Genomic DNA, 14,680 nt, shown 5'->3' with positions numbered 1-14,680 from the left:
AAACTAAGATCTTGTACCAATTAACACTGTTGTTACTTGCCTTGGGTAATTTGAGTGTCCTAAAATTCAGTTGCCTCCTATATGCGTGAACTGTGCCATTGAATTAGTTTCTCACAACCTCCTAATGCTGCAGAGCCTATTCTTCCATCATCACAAATTGAAAACATGCTCTGTAAACTGGAGCATCAAACATCTATTTACAACAGTGTTAATTGGTACAAGCAGAAAAAAGATAGTGGCGTCCACCACACCTTCACATTAAAGCAAGAGCGCAATCTTACATTTTATTTGAGCAATGTTTGATAACCAAAACCGCTCGTAAAAATTTTATTTGAGCCGTGATGAATCCAATGCCACTACCTCACAAGTATGGGATTTCCTCCAACATTACTGTTGTGAACTACTTGTTGGAACTTGCTCTCCTGAGCGAGCTGATCCAACCGAGGAGTAAAAGTGGTGTAAATGGGGATACAACTCGAGATGGCAATAGCTCTGTTAACCTAGCCCCTCAAGGGCACTGTTCGGGGGTATTTATAGGTGCCTGAGTGCCCAGCGTCAAGGATTAAGGACGCATGTCGGCATGTGCCCTCAGAAGCCTAGGTTCTCCCGGAATATTCCCATTAAAGCAGGGTTACAGACTGTAATAATGGAAAAACCTTTACAATTTAGGCCCGTAATGCGCAACAACAGCGCGGGGCCCGTTATGACGGGCCGGATTATACGTGGGCTCTCATGCTGGGCGACCCCGTGGGACGGAGCGGCCTCGCCATGGGTCTTTGTAACACCCCAGGTGTTACTCAGGGTGTCCACCCCAGGGTTACCCCCTTTCTTTTTACCCATTATCACATGAAGATTGAATTGGGCAAAGTATACCAAACTTGGAATTCTAGGTCCTAAGCAAGTGTAACCCACCTTGGATGTCATGCCATAGCTTGTCATGCACATCTAAGTGGGGTTTTCCCAAAACCCTAAAGCAAACCCCCCATGGGCAATGGGAACCCTAATTGGAGCCATGATCAAAAGATCATGTAAACCTTATGATCATGGTTTGGGCCAAATATAAAAGTTGTAATATACTTAATAACCTACAATTAATAGTAAGGAAGTACCCCCAAAAAGTTTTCAGAAAAGCCCTAAAAAGTTCACCTAAGATTTAGCACAAGGGAGAATTCAGTTTTTGCCTAAGTACAAAAACTAACCCTTGCACAAAGACTCCACATGTTCACCTTAATCCCCTTTTCAAAACCCTTCGATCCAATTGACAAAATGGCGCCAAATTAACCCTAGAACACCCTGGAAAGAGATGACACCTACCCTAGGGCGCTAGACACGACTTGACACCCCTTTTGTCTCGGTTCGGGCCTAGCTGACACAGCAAACTTCTCCCCTCTCTATCTCCCTACCCCGACCATATCTCGACTTGGAACTCACAGCGAAAAGATAGGATTTGGAGCAGAGAAGCGACCGTACACAGTGACTTTGCCAAGATACACACGCTATGGCGCTCTAATCTGCCGTTGAACCATGGCAGAAGCAAGCTTCCACGTGTTCGACGCGAGCTGGCATCCGGGGGCGCGCTCAGAGCACGCCCGTGCGCGAACCCCCGCGCGCCCGCGGCCGCCCGTGACCACGCCCGCGCCACGGCTATAAAGCCCGCCCCAGTGCTTGGCTGCCTTCCCCGTGCCTCCTCCGTACCTCGCCTGACTTGCCCGAGCCAGCCATTAGCTCCGGCGACCTCCCCGCGACCCGCCAGTGCCGCCCGAGAGCAACCACCGTGGCCAGCCCCTCTCCCGTCCTCCTCCGTTCGATCCAAGCCCTCAGATAGCTTCCTGGTGAGGCCGTGAGACTTGCTCAAGCTTGACCCGGGGACCCTCGTCATCGGAATAGCCCAATCGTGCTCACCGGAGTTCAAGAACCCGTCGGCGCACGTGGACCGGGTAAGCCCCTGCACCGTTTTCCAATTCGTTGCGTGCATGGCCTTTGTGTCACCCCGTGAGGCTCCTCGTGCACCCTAATTGAACTATACCGCCGTGGTTTGGCCGGAGCAGGAGCCGCCGACGACCCCCGCCGCCTGTGCTCGTGGCCAGGGTAGCTCCGACCACCTCCGACACCGACCCGCACACCGACGTGACCGTCGCGACCTCCCGGACGTCACTGACCACCCCGCCGGAGCTCTACTGCCGCCGGTAAGCCCCACCGCCGTAATCTATGCCGCGGGTACTGTTTAAGCCGGTCAGGGAGCGCGGGTTAGATTTCAGTTAAGTCCAGGGGGCTTTGCGCAATGTCAGTGACCCAAGCCAATAGTGAACCAAGGGCCGTTCTGTGAGAAAAGAAAAGGATAAACCCGAGGGGCCTCAGCGTAAACCTGTTTTCTTTTCCATTTTCGAATTTCTTTTCTTTTATTATAACAGATAGCTAAATAAATGCATAACTTGAAGAATAATCCTCCAAAAATGTTCAAACCAATTTTGCTAGATTCTGGAATTTATGAACTATCAGATAAAAATAATAGAACCCATGGCTTTTGTATTTCTTTTTGAAGTTTTGAATTAAATAAGAAAACTACTCAAAACTCAATATTAGAAGGAAAAATAGGAATATTGTTTGACCAGGGTTGGAAAAATTTTGAGAAGTTTGTATCTACCTACTAGACCAAGTAAAAATGTTAAACCCCTCTGTCTACTCCATTTGAATTAGTTTTACCCCTTATTCTATGATATGCTTAAGGATAAGGAAAATAGAAAAGGTAATTTAATTAATGAACCAGAGAGTACCTCTATTTTTGTTAGGTTACTTATTCAATACAGTTCACTGGAAAAATATATCATACCCTGGTTTAGTACAAATTAAGTAGGATATCTTTTATTTTAATAAAACAAGGATAACTTAGAAAAACCCTACAAAAATGACCCCAAGGTAAAAACACCCCCACCCTTGGGATAACTAATATTTTATTAAGAAGAACTTAGGAAAAATAGGAGATCTGCTGTTTGACATTTTTCAAATAATAATGTAGTAGAAAGAGCCTTTTTGACATTAAACTTAAGAAAATCATAACTAAATAACCACCCCTTAGTTTTCTGTGATTTTTAGCACAGAGGCCTATTATTACTATAGGATGCCAGCAAAAATAACCTTTAGGACAGAACCTACCCCTAACTAAGAGGTGTAGTGTAAAGTGGCCATTTTGCCTAACTGTTGTTATTTTTGATTAAAGCCTAGCTTTTATACCTTAAGCCTCAAATTCTTAAAACAAGCTAGAATAGCAAGTGACAACCCACTGTAATTTTTACAGAATTTTTGGAAATTATTAAAACCCTGTTGTAGTTCAAACCTACCCTAGAAACCCTAAATGGAAATTAAGGAAAGGAAAATGAGTAATGCGAATCAATGTTATCCTAAAACCTTTGTAATCTGTCCACTAAAATGTATCAAGGCAATACCAATCCACTATGTTATCCTAAAAGGAAACCTAAGCTTAAAAGGTAATAAGTCTATATCTATGTATACCACTAGAAGCCCCACAGAACCAGGAAACCCTAAGTTAATTCTTAACTTAGTTTCTTTAGTAATGTTCTTAAATCTTGCATAATCATGACATACATGTTCATTGCATTTCGATAGACTGTAATCTTGCTGACGGAGAGTACATCCTCGTGCCGGAGCAAGGAGCTGCTCAGGAGGTAGCCCCAGATCCAGCACCCGAGCCTGCACCAGAGGACCTGCCTGCCACTGCTTTGGAAGGCAAGCCCCGGTTTTATGCATAACCTGTTATTTATGCTATTTTACTTCACTTAATGATTGTAGGATTGATTGTGCACTTAAGTGTAGGAACTGTTTGAAACCCTAGTTGCATGATCTCAGGATTTCCTATTGAGATGAATACCAGTATGCTAGGTCGAGTAGCTGCTTTATTAAGTAGGGTCTCGGTAGAAGACGAGTGATTTTTCTAGCACTCGCGCGAGATCAGGACATTGATTGTATCCACTTTCATATCGAACTAATGTTGGTTGTGGGCAACAATCCATGGGGATTGGTTGTCCACGGGATAAAAAGTTGAATAAGGATTAAGGTGTGGTACCGGGAGTCAAGCGTTTGAACGTACTAAACACATACCGAGAAATATGGTAAATCGGTAAGCCTAGTACCTGAGTGAACCTGCCCGCAGACTTTACCCCTCACGCGACCTGAGACGTGGTCTCCCATTCCGGTTATGGTGGGTACAAGTGCGGTCACTGCACGACGGCCAGTCGGGGTCAGTGGGGCATTGTACGCCAAGGCGGTGAGCCCTGATCTGTTGCCAGGGAATCGATGGGGACGGTTGAGGTGTGTGGGGACGGAGTGCCCCTGCATGTTGTGTGTTTAGGTTTACCTTGCAAGGATAAAAACTCGATTCGAATCGTCTGCTTCTCGCAGCTAATGAGACTGCTTGATCCATGCTGCTACATTGAGTAATAAGTGGAACTGTGTTGAGATGATACAAGATGTTGATTGCTAAAAATGCTTGTTACTATGAATGAGTAGATAGTACACTTTTAGCCTTAAGAGAGTCACACTTAATTTTGACAAAGTTAAAATCTTGATTTAGAAACTCAGCTAGTGCTTTTGGCAACCAAACCCCACAGCCAAACAGCTGCATGTCTAGAGGTAGAGGAGTAGACTCCTCACACCGGGTAAGTCTAGCTGAGTATTAGTATACTCAGCCTTGCTTGTGGCATAATTTTTTACAGGTTCTCTGGAGAAGATGGTTGCTGGGATAACTTGGCCGTCCACCTTGCCACCGGGCTGGACTGTTGAGTGGGACCCTGCCTCGGCTGAGGAGGAGCATGAGGAGTGATGGGACAGGCTTCCCATCTCTCTGTTTAATTACCATTAGTTTTATTCCGCTGCACTTCGAACAATGATGCTTACTTTTGCCAAACTCCGATGATGATGATGGTGATGTAATAATTTAATACTCTAACATGTATGGTTTTATGCTTTATTGTATTTGCTCTGTGACTCACCTTCGAGTGAGATTGTGGTACTTGATCCTGTCAGTGGCCGTGTCGGACTAGATCCGAGGGATCGACGGGTTATTCCCATTTAAGTGTGGTCTAGCCTCTAAGGCGGGGCTTAGGCACTTAAGTTGGAATAATTCGGGCGGTTCCGCCACAGTCTTCGTCCTTTAGTCGCGTCGGACGAAGGGTGCAGTCCGTCAGTCGTCGTCTCCGTTGGTGCAGCGAGACTGGCGAAGGCATCGAGCGGAGGGTAGCGTCTACGCCTTCGCCCCAACATTTGCCCTCCGAGGGACCAGTTCGACCAAGTCATCTGGTGCCGAAGACGTCGCTAGATGGTGGAGACGCTGCCCTCGCTCGAAGTGGTTCCTCGGGGGTTTTTGACATGACCATTGATTGACGCCGCACTTTTGGATTGCGGGTTTCCCGAAGCGCCGCGCCCTATGTATAAAAGGGGGCGGGAGACGGCGCCTTTTGAACTTTATCTCTCCGCGCGCCGTGAAAACCCTAACCTCCTTTTCAAACCGCCCGCTCGCTCGTTCGCCCTCCTTGCTCCTGCTCGCCGGAGATCTGGCCCGTGTGAAGCAGACCGCCCGCCGCCGCCGACGGTACGTAGTCATGCCGTCCTCTTCCTCTTCTGCTGCTGATACGCCGCCGGCCAGCGAATCGTCCGAGGAGACGCTGAGCAATATGGCAGCGGAGGAGTTGCGTCCCGGCGACACAGTGGAATTCGGCGCGTCGCGGATGTCCTCGGTCCGCGTGCATGACATGCAACAGCTTGGGTATTTTGGCGGCGGAGTGGCGCGTGTGCCGGGGGCGGAGGAGATCCCCGAGCCGGAAGGCGAGCTGGTCGTCTTCGAGGCTTTTTTCGCCGCTGGCCTTCGTCTTCCCGCGCTTCGATTTGTTGGAGAAGTTCTGCGCAAATTCGAAGTCCAAGTCCACCAGTTAACACCGAATGTCGTGGTGGCCCTGGCAAAGTATGTCTGGGCGACGACTTCGTACGGCGGGCAGCCATCGGTCGAAGTCTTCGCGAAGCACTATTGTATGCATTGGCAGAAAAGGAAAACTGGAAATAAGATTGCTCAATTTGGATCTTGCACATTTACGCCGAAGACCGGCAAGACTTCGATGGAAGTCGTGGAGTTGGTTCCGTGCGCCCGCAATAAGTGGGGCAACTGGTGGTAATTTTGGTTCTATGTTGCCGAAGGCACAGTCGAAGGGCAACCAGGGCTTCCCGTGGCCGTTATGTGTTCGCATTATTACGCGGCGTATCCGCAGTTTGAGGTAGTGGAGGAGGATGAAAACGAGGGGGCCCTTCGGTGCGCGGCCCGCATGAGTAGCGGGCGCGACCTCGTTGAGGAATTTGTCGGGTATGGGGTATGGCCCTTGGCGCGTGGCTGGGCACTGGGCGAATTGTGCCCTCGCCAGATGCCCTCCCGTGGCGGGATGTTGGTGCGGAGTCCTGCCTTCGCACTGGATCTGCAGGGCCGAGATCCCGCCGCATTCGTGCGTGAAGCGGAGGACGGCGCGGGGAGGATCGTGGGGAGGTACGTGCCGAAGACGGAGGGTCTGTGGAGCTGGGATATCCGCGGGGCCAATGATAGGCTGAATCGGGTCTTCGAGTTGAACCGCTTGCCTTACGGTGGTTACCCCGGGGAAGACGTCGTCGACCGCCGCGGGAAGAAACCAATGGGTGGTGCCGAGGAAGGGCCATCGCAGGAGGCCGCCCCGGTGATTAAGAAGAGAAAATTAGGTACCATGGTGGGAAAAAAGAGGGTGTCTGATAATTTTGTTGTGGAGTTGATGGAGACATGTGCGGCCCCCGGGGGGAGGATGTCTTCGCACGAGCTCCGGGAGTCTTCGGCGTGAATGCTAGAGGTTACCGGGGGTCGGTGGCCAAAGAATCTTCCGATCCCCTAGGCAGAGGGCGAAGACATGTCTACGTCTCATATAGCTCGTGGGTTGAAGATTTTCCCTTACAGATGGAATATTGCTGCTGTTGTGTCGGCAGTGATGAACAAGGATCGGCAGGAGGCAGCGCAGAAGCGTCGGGCGGTCGTCCGGCTCCCTAAGGCTAGGCCGAAGAGGGCACGGGGGGGCACGAAGGCTACCGTCCCCGGCGGTAGCCAGCCTTCGCTGGCTGCGAAGGCGGCCGCGCCTGAATCTGGCAAGTTGCCGGAGAGCGCGAAGGCGGCCGGCGCTGGCGGGACCAAGTCCGCCCCGGAGGGAGCTGCGAAGGTCCGGGAGCTGCCTTCGCCGGGGAAGCGTCTTGCCGACTTCGGCACAGACATTTGCGTGGACGACTATCTCGCCGGTAAGTTTTTATTGATCGATGATACGTTGCAGGGTCGGGCGAAGGGCAACTTGTTGCCGTCTCGCCTGCGGTGGCGGCCACTGCGTCTGCCGCGGTTTTTGGGGTGAAGGGTGGCGCTTTCAACGCTGGCGGCGAGGTGTCGGCGGCCACTGCAGTCAAAGATGAAGCGGGCACTGTGTCCCACCGGCTGCGGGAAGCGTCACTGCAGCTGAATCAACTAAGTTGAGGTAGGCCTCGCTGTGGGCCGCTTTCATGGTGATTGTGTACTGATGCACGTCTGTTAGGCGGTCGACTTCGCCGACCGCGTGGCGTCGGGCGCCCTTACGGCGGGCATGGATGCCGAAGTCGAGAGACTTCGGGCGCAGCACGCGGACGCCGTCCGGGAAAAATCGGCTGTGGAGAGCAAAAACCGCCGGCTGGCGGAAAAGGTGGCTGCCCTGGAGAGCGAGAGGACTGACCTCCGGCGCCAGCTGGTGGAGGAAAGGAAGGAGGCCAATCAGGCCATCGCCAAGGCACAGACGGCGCAGGCGCAGGCCAAATTGGCGAGGGCGGAGGAGAGTCTCGCCAGCCAGCGCGCCGGGGAGTGGTGTCACACCCGGTTTTAGAAGGCAAACCGAATGCGAACCATGTACGTGCCAGGATCAGTTATTCACGTACACAGCAGTTACATAATATGGACATCATCACACAGTGCTCAAAATAGTATTAATAAGGGAAATAGTCGATTACATCATACGTCTGAGACGTCCATATAGTTCTTACAATAAATCAAAGTGCGGAAAAGAAACGTAGATAACACGGCCTTCACAGGCAGCCGACTGGGGGTTGCCGCTAACCCACACCTAGAACTCGTCGTAATCTTGGAACTCCTGGAAGTCTCCTTCCACAGCTTCATCTTCGCCTGAGCAGTGGTTGCAATGCTGACAACCTGGGGGGGGGGGGTTTGGTGTGTAGAGCAAGGGTGAGTACACATCAACATACTCAGCAAGTATCCTGTTTGGCTGTAGTGGACTAGCTTTATGTGGGGATAAGTCAAGCAGTTGCTTTTAGTTGGTCAGATTATTATTTACTAGTAGAAAGCCAAGTTTTAGCATTACCCAAGTTATTAACCCGATGTACCCTTTCCAAACGGAAAGAATACCACTTACCAGCACCATAGTCATAACCAAAACCATCAATCTCATAACCACCTGTACCACAATGTCTCTGATCAAGTATCACTAATCTCTGGAGCTCCCTTGGCCGCTCATAACCGCGAGCACGGCTGATATATCAGTTTCATAACACTCTGCAGAGGTTGTGCACTTTACCCACAAGCCGTGATTCCCTCTTGCCTCGGGCCGATCAAACCCTTAAACACTACCAAGGTGAATAGGCAGGGTTTCACTACGTAGCCTTTACAAAGATTCCCCGGGGCTGTAGCCACCCGTTAGGTTTCCTAAATGCACCGCACTCCTCCCCAAGGGGCGAACCCAAACTTGGCAGAGCGAGCCGCATACACCGAGCCCCATTGACGGCACGACGGCTAAGTGAACTACACCCCGGATCCTCTAATTATTCAGCTAAGGGCACCCCATTCCACCCTCATGGTTGCACTGTTTTCTCGGGCGGTCATCCATAGAACAGGTCCTTACGGAGAGGCACTCGAGAAACCGCTCGAGTCCCCTTGAAAACCACAAGTATAATCATAAAGAAGAACGGGAAAACAGCGTATCATAGATAATCACATCATGTTCATTGATTAGAGTTGAGCAATAGCATCAGACTAAGTAGTAATAATCCGACCCAAATAGGTAAACAAGGACATGGATAACAAAAGCTAGTCAATCCTTAGGTATAAATGTGTAATGCGGGAGGTGAATTAAAGAATGAATAGGACATAGATAGGTCAAAGGACACTTGCCTCCACCAAACGACTGCTGCTCAGGGGCTTCTCCTGCGAATTCCTCGGGCTCTTCGACCGGATCGTTCTCTATGCGAGCGCAAACATACATACATCCATCCACATATTTAATACAAAAGAACAGTACACCATACAAGATAACAAATAAAGCGAATATGCATCAAGTATGACATTCGATAACGCATTTGTTATGGTTAGAAAGAAACGGGAAAGGTCTCGCAGGGGGTTAAATCTTATGCACTAATGACACAATTGGTTTTTAACAAAATAATTCTGTTATATATATTTATATATACTGATGGAAACCTAATCACTTTTAGTTGATCAACATTGCACAGGGTAAACAATTAACTACGTGAATCAATAACATAACGGAATTTTAAATTAAACTTCCTATTTTCCCATAGCATGAACAGTGATTAGCCTACTTAAAATACAGTAATTATGATCACAGAAAGTAAATAAAATAAAATAAAAAAAATAAAAAAAAACAGAAGGGGGGGGGGGCGGTTGAACCGGCCCTAGGGCGGTTGAACCGGCCCTAGGCGGGGCGCGCAGGGGCGGCCGAGCCGGGGCGGCTGAGCCGGCGGCGGGCGGCCGGGCTGGCGAGGGCGGGCGGCGCAGGGGGCGGCCGAGCCGGCCGAGCAGGGGGGCGGGGCGGCCGAGCGGCCGAGCCGGCGGGGTGGGGCGGGCGGCCGAACCGGCCATGGGGCCGAGCGGCGAGGGGAAGGGGAGGGAGGAGAGGGGGAGGAGGGAGAGAGGGAGGAGGGGGGGGCTCACCGGTGTCGGAGATCGACGGCGAGGGGCGGCCGGCGGCAGGGGGCGGCGCGGCGACCTAGGGCAGGGGGCGGGTAGGGGGTAGGGGCGGCGGCTTAGGTGGGGAGGGAGAAAATGAGGGGGGAGAGGGAGAGGGTTAGGGAATAAGGGAAAGAGGGGGGGGGGCGGCTGGGCCTATTGGGCCCAAGGGGGGGGCGCGCAGGGGCCTGGGCCGGCCGGGGTCGGCCCACGGCGCGGGAGAGAGAAAAAGAGGAGAGAAAAAGAGAGGGAGAAAAAAAAGAAAGAAAAGATCTTCTCCACATTTTCGAAATCCGATCTTTCTACATGAATGCAATTGCGCTTTCAAAGCAATCAAAAGAAATGCAAGGTTCGGCATGGTGCATCAAACAACATAAAGTATTTAGGGTTTTTCTTACACGGAAATTCCAAACCGAATCCCGCTTAGAACTTTGGAAAAGGTCAAGGTTTAGCGAAGGGAAAAAGAAAAAGAAAAGGTAACGCCCGAATTTTGGCGAGTAAAGAAAAGAAAAAATTCAACTGCAAAATTCGGGGCGTTACAAACCTATCCCCCTTAAAAGAATCTCGCCCTCGAGATTCAGGGCTGGCTAGCAAAGAGCTCCGGGTACTTGGCCATCAAATCATCTTCACGCTCCCAGGTTGCTTCTTCCTCAGAGTGGTGACTCCATCTGACTTTGCACATTCTGACGGTCTTCCTTCGGGTGACTCTATCTGCAACCTCAAGGATCTGAGCTGGCTTCTCAACATAGGTCAAGTCCTCCTGGACTTCCAGACCTTCCACTGGCAACTGCTCTTCCGGCACACGCAAGCACTTCTTCAACTGAGACACATGAAAGACATTATGCACAGCAGACAAATTCTCTGGCAAACTGAGCTGATAAGCCACTTCTCCTCGTCTTGCAAGAATCTGATACGGACCAATGTAGCGGGGTGCTAGCTTGCCTTTCACTCCGAACCTTCTGACTCCTCTGATCGGTGACACTTTCAGATAAACAAAGTCTCCGACTTCGAAACTCAGCTCTCTTCTTCTTGTGTCTGCATAGCTTCGCTGCCTCGATTGCGCTATCTTGAGATTCTCTCGAACCATCTTGATGTTCTCTTCGGCTTCGAGCAAAATGTCTGGCCCAAACACTTGCTTTTCTCCAGGCTGATCCCATTGCAACGGAGTTCTGCAACTCCTTCCATACAGCGCTTGAAACGGTGACATCTTCAAACTGGCCTGGTAACTGTTGTTATAGGAAAACTCTGCATAAGGCAATCGCTTGTCCCATCCGGACTGATCTTGCAACGCACAGGCTCTCAACATATCTTCAAGAATTTGATTGGTTCTTTCAGTCTGACCATCTGTCTGCGGGTGATAAGCTGAACTGAAATTCAGATGCGTGCCCAAGGCTTCATGCAACTGCTGCCAGAAATGAGAGGTGAACTGCGTTCCTCTGTCTGACACTATCTTCTTTGGCACACCATGAAGACAAACGATCCGAGACATATACAATTCTGCCAATACTGCACTGTTGTAATTGGTCTTGACAGGTATGAAGTGGGCTGACTTGGTCAAACGGTCCACTACTACCCAGATGGAATCGTAGCCGGCTCGAGTGCGAGGCAATCCGACTATGAAATCCATACCGATTTCATCCCATTTCCACTGAGGGATCTGCAACGGTTGCAACAATCCAGCAGGTCTCTGGTGTTCTGCCTTAATTCTTCGACAACTATCGCACATAGCCACATGCTCTGCGATTTCTCTTTTCATTCCGTACCACCAGAATTTCTTCTTCAGATCCTGATACATCTTCTCACTGCCAGGGTGAATCGAATAAGCTGTCTCATGAGCTTCCTTAAGAATCAACTCCCGAATAGACTGGACATTGGGAACACATAAGCGGTCTTTGAACCATACCACACCTTCTGCATCTTCTCGAAAATCTTTGCCTTTGCCATCTAGAATCAATCGCCGAATCTCACTGATCTTCTCATCATTTTTCTGCGCTTCTTTGATTTCGCGCTCCAAGGTAGGTTCCAATTCAACTGTGACTCCTCGCGAATTGTTCAGAAACCCGAGACTCAACCTGTCAAACTCCTTGGCCAACTCATAAGGCATCGGACGAGCGACCATCAGATTGACTTGACTCTTTCTGCTCAAAGCATCTGCCACTACGTTTGCTTTGCCTGGATGGTAATGAATCTCCAACTCATAGTCTTTGATCAATTCTAACCATCTTCGTTGCCTCATGTTCAATTCTGACTGAGTGAATATGTACTTCAGACTCTTGTGGTCTGTGTAAACATCACATTTCTGTCCATACAGATAGTGCCTCCATGTCTTCAGTGCGTGAACCACTGCTGCCAACTCTAGATCATGGATTGGGTAGTTCTTCTCATGAACCTTCAACTGTCGGGACGAGTAAGCCACAACTCTTCCCTCTTGCATCAACACACATCCCAAACCTGTGTAACAAGCATCGCAATACACCGAGAAGGGCTTGTGCACATCAGGCAAGACTAGGACAGGCGCTGTTGTCAACTTCTCTTTCAGCGCTTCAAAGGCCTCTTGGCATTTCTGGGTCCACTTGAACTCAACCTTGTTGCCTAGCAACGCTGTCATTGGCTTCGCAATCTTCGAAAACCCTTCAATGAATCGCCGATAATATCCGGCCATTCCAATGAAGCTCTTGATTCCTCGAGCATCCGTTGGCGCTTTCCAGTTTAGAATGTCTGCCACTTTCTTCGGATCCACGGCCAATCCTTCTTTGTTGATTATGTGACCCAAGAACAGGACTTCACTGATCCAGAACTCACACTTGCTCAACTTTGCATACAACTGGTGCTCTCGCAATCTCTGCAATACCATCCTCAAATGATCTGCATGCTCTTCTTCACTTTGAGAATAAACCAGAATGTCATCAATGAATACCACCACAAACTTATCAAGGTAATCCATGAATACACTGTTCATCAAGTTCATGAAGAATGCTGGCGCATTGGTCAAACCAAAAGACATCACTGTGAACTCATATAAACCATACTTGGTAATAAATGCCGTCTTCGGAATGTCCGAGGGTCGGATCCTGAGCTGATGATAACCTGACCTCAGATCAATCTTGGAGAACACACTGGCTCCTCTCAACTGGTCGAACAGATCTTCTATTCTGGGCAAGGGATACTTGTTCTTGATCGTGACCTCATTCAAAGCTCGATAATCGATACACATCCTTTTAGTGCCATCTTTCTTCTCCACAAACAAGACAGGGGCGGCCCAAGGCGAGGTGCTTGGCCGAATGTAACCTTTCTCTGACAGCTCATCAATCTGCTTCTTAAGCTCAACCAACTCTGGTCCAGATATTCTGTAAGCTCTCTTAGAGATGGGGGCGGTTCCAGGAAGAAGCTCTATAGCAAATTCAACTTTCCGCTCTGGTGGCATACCCGGTAAATCCTTTGGAAACACATCTGGGAATTCAGACACAACCTTGATACTCTCAATTGGGTCTGCTTCACTGCTATCGACAGCCATCTGATAACAACTTCCTTTCTTTGGCTCAGGCGGGACTAACTCGGTCACCACTTCCTCTCCTAGTGGGGACACCAACTTGATTGTCCTTTTATCACAACTGATAACTGCCTGATACTTATCTAGCCAATTCATCCCTAGGATGACATCTATTCCCTGAGTACCCATTACTATAAGGTTGGCGGGAAACGCTATCCCCCTTATTTCCACACTTATATTCAAACAAATGCTATCGGCTCGAATTCTACCACCGGCTGAATCAATTTGAATAGGGGTTGACATGGTAGTAATTGGAAGATTATGTGCTTCTACCCATGATGCAGTAATGAAAGAATGTGTTGCTCCAGTATCAAATAACACTTCTGCAATATGGGAGTCGACTGGGAACATACCTACTATCATGTCGGGGGTCTCCTGAACTGCTTCAGCCTCCAAGTGGTTCAATCTTCCATGATTATAGCGCTGCTGAGAGCGATTGCCTGCTCCAGGCTGAGACACATTCTGCTTTGCTGGGGCATTGGGGCCTGACTGCTGCTGGGCTGCCTTCTTCGGACATTGCATCACCCAATGGCCTTGCTCTCCACAGTGGAAACATGCCCTATTTTCAACCTGAGCTGGTGCTGCCTGACTGTTCTGCTGATTTGCTGGGGCAGGAAGACGAGGTGCTTGCTGATTCTGCTTCTGAAACTGACCTCCTGACTGATTGCTCTGACGGTTCTGGTACTGATTCTGAGGGTACTGCCTTTGGAACTGCTGATACTGCTGACGCTACTGATGCTGCTGAGGTGGACGCTGGTTCTGCCTGAACTGCTGAGGTTGATTGCCTGAGAAACGGGGACGGCTGCTGCTTCCAGGCTGGGGTCCACTGATCTTGCGCTTACGATCTTCCATCTCCTTGCGCTTTCTCTCCGTCATGATTGCTCTGTCAATCAGGTGCTGGAATGTCGGGAAGGTGTGATTCATCAGCTGATACTGCAGAGGGTCAACCAAGCCTCTCAGAAAACGGTATTGTCGCTTGGCGTCGGTGTTGACATCTTCAGGAGCATAGCGAGACAATTGCAGAAACCTGTCTCGATACTCACTGACAGACGATGACCCTTGCTTGAGAGCCAGGAACTCCTCCTTCTTCACTGTCATCAGACCTGCAGGGACATGGTACT

The sequence above is a fragment of the Zea mays genome, chromosome 6 (assembly GCF_902167145.1).
Source record: "Zea mays cultivar B73 chromosome 6, Zm-B73-REFERENCE-NAM-5.0, whole genome shotgun sequence".
NCBI classification, from domain to species: Eukaryota; Viridiplantae; Streptophyta; class Magnoliopsida; order Poales; family Poaceae; genus Zea; species Zea mays.
This window is presented reverse-complemented; position numbering follows the sequence as displayed.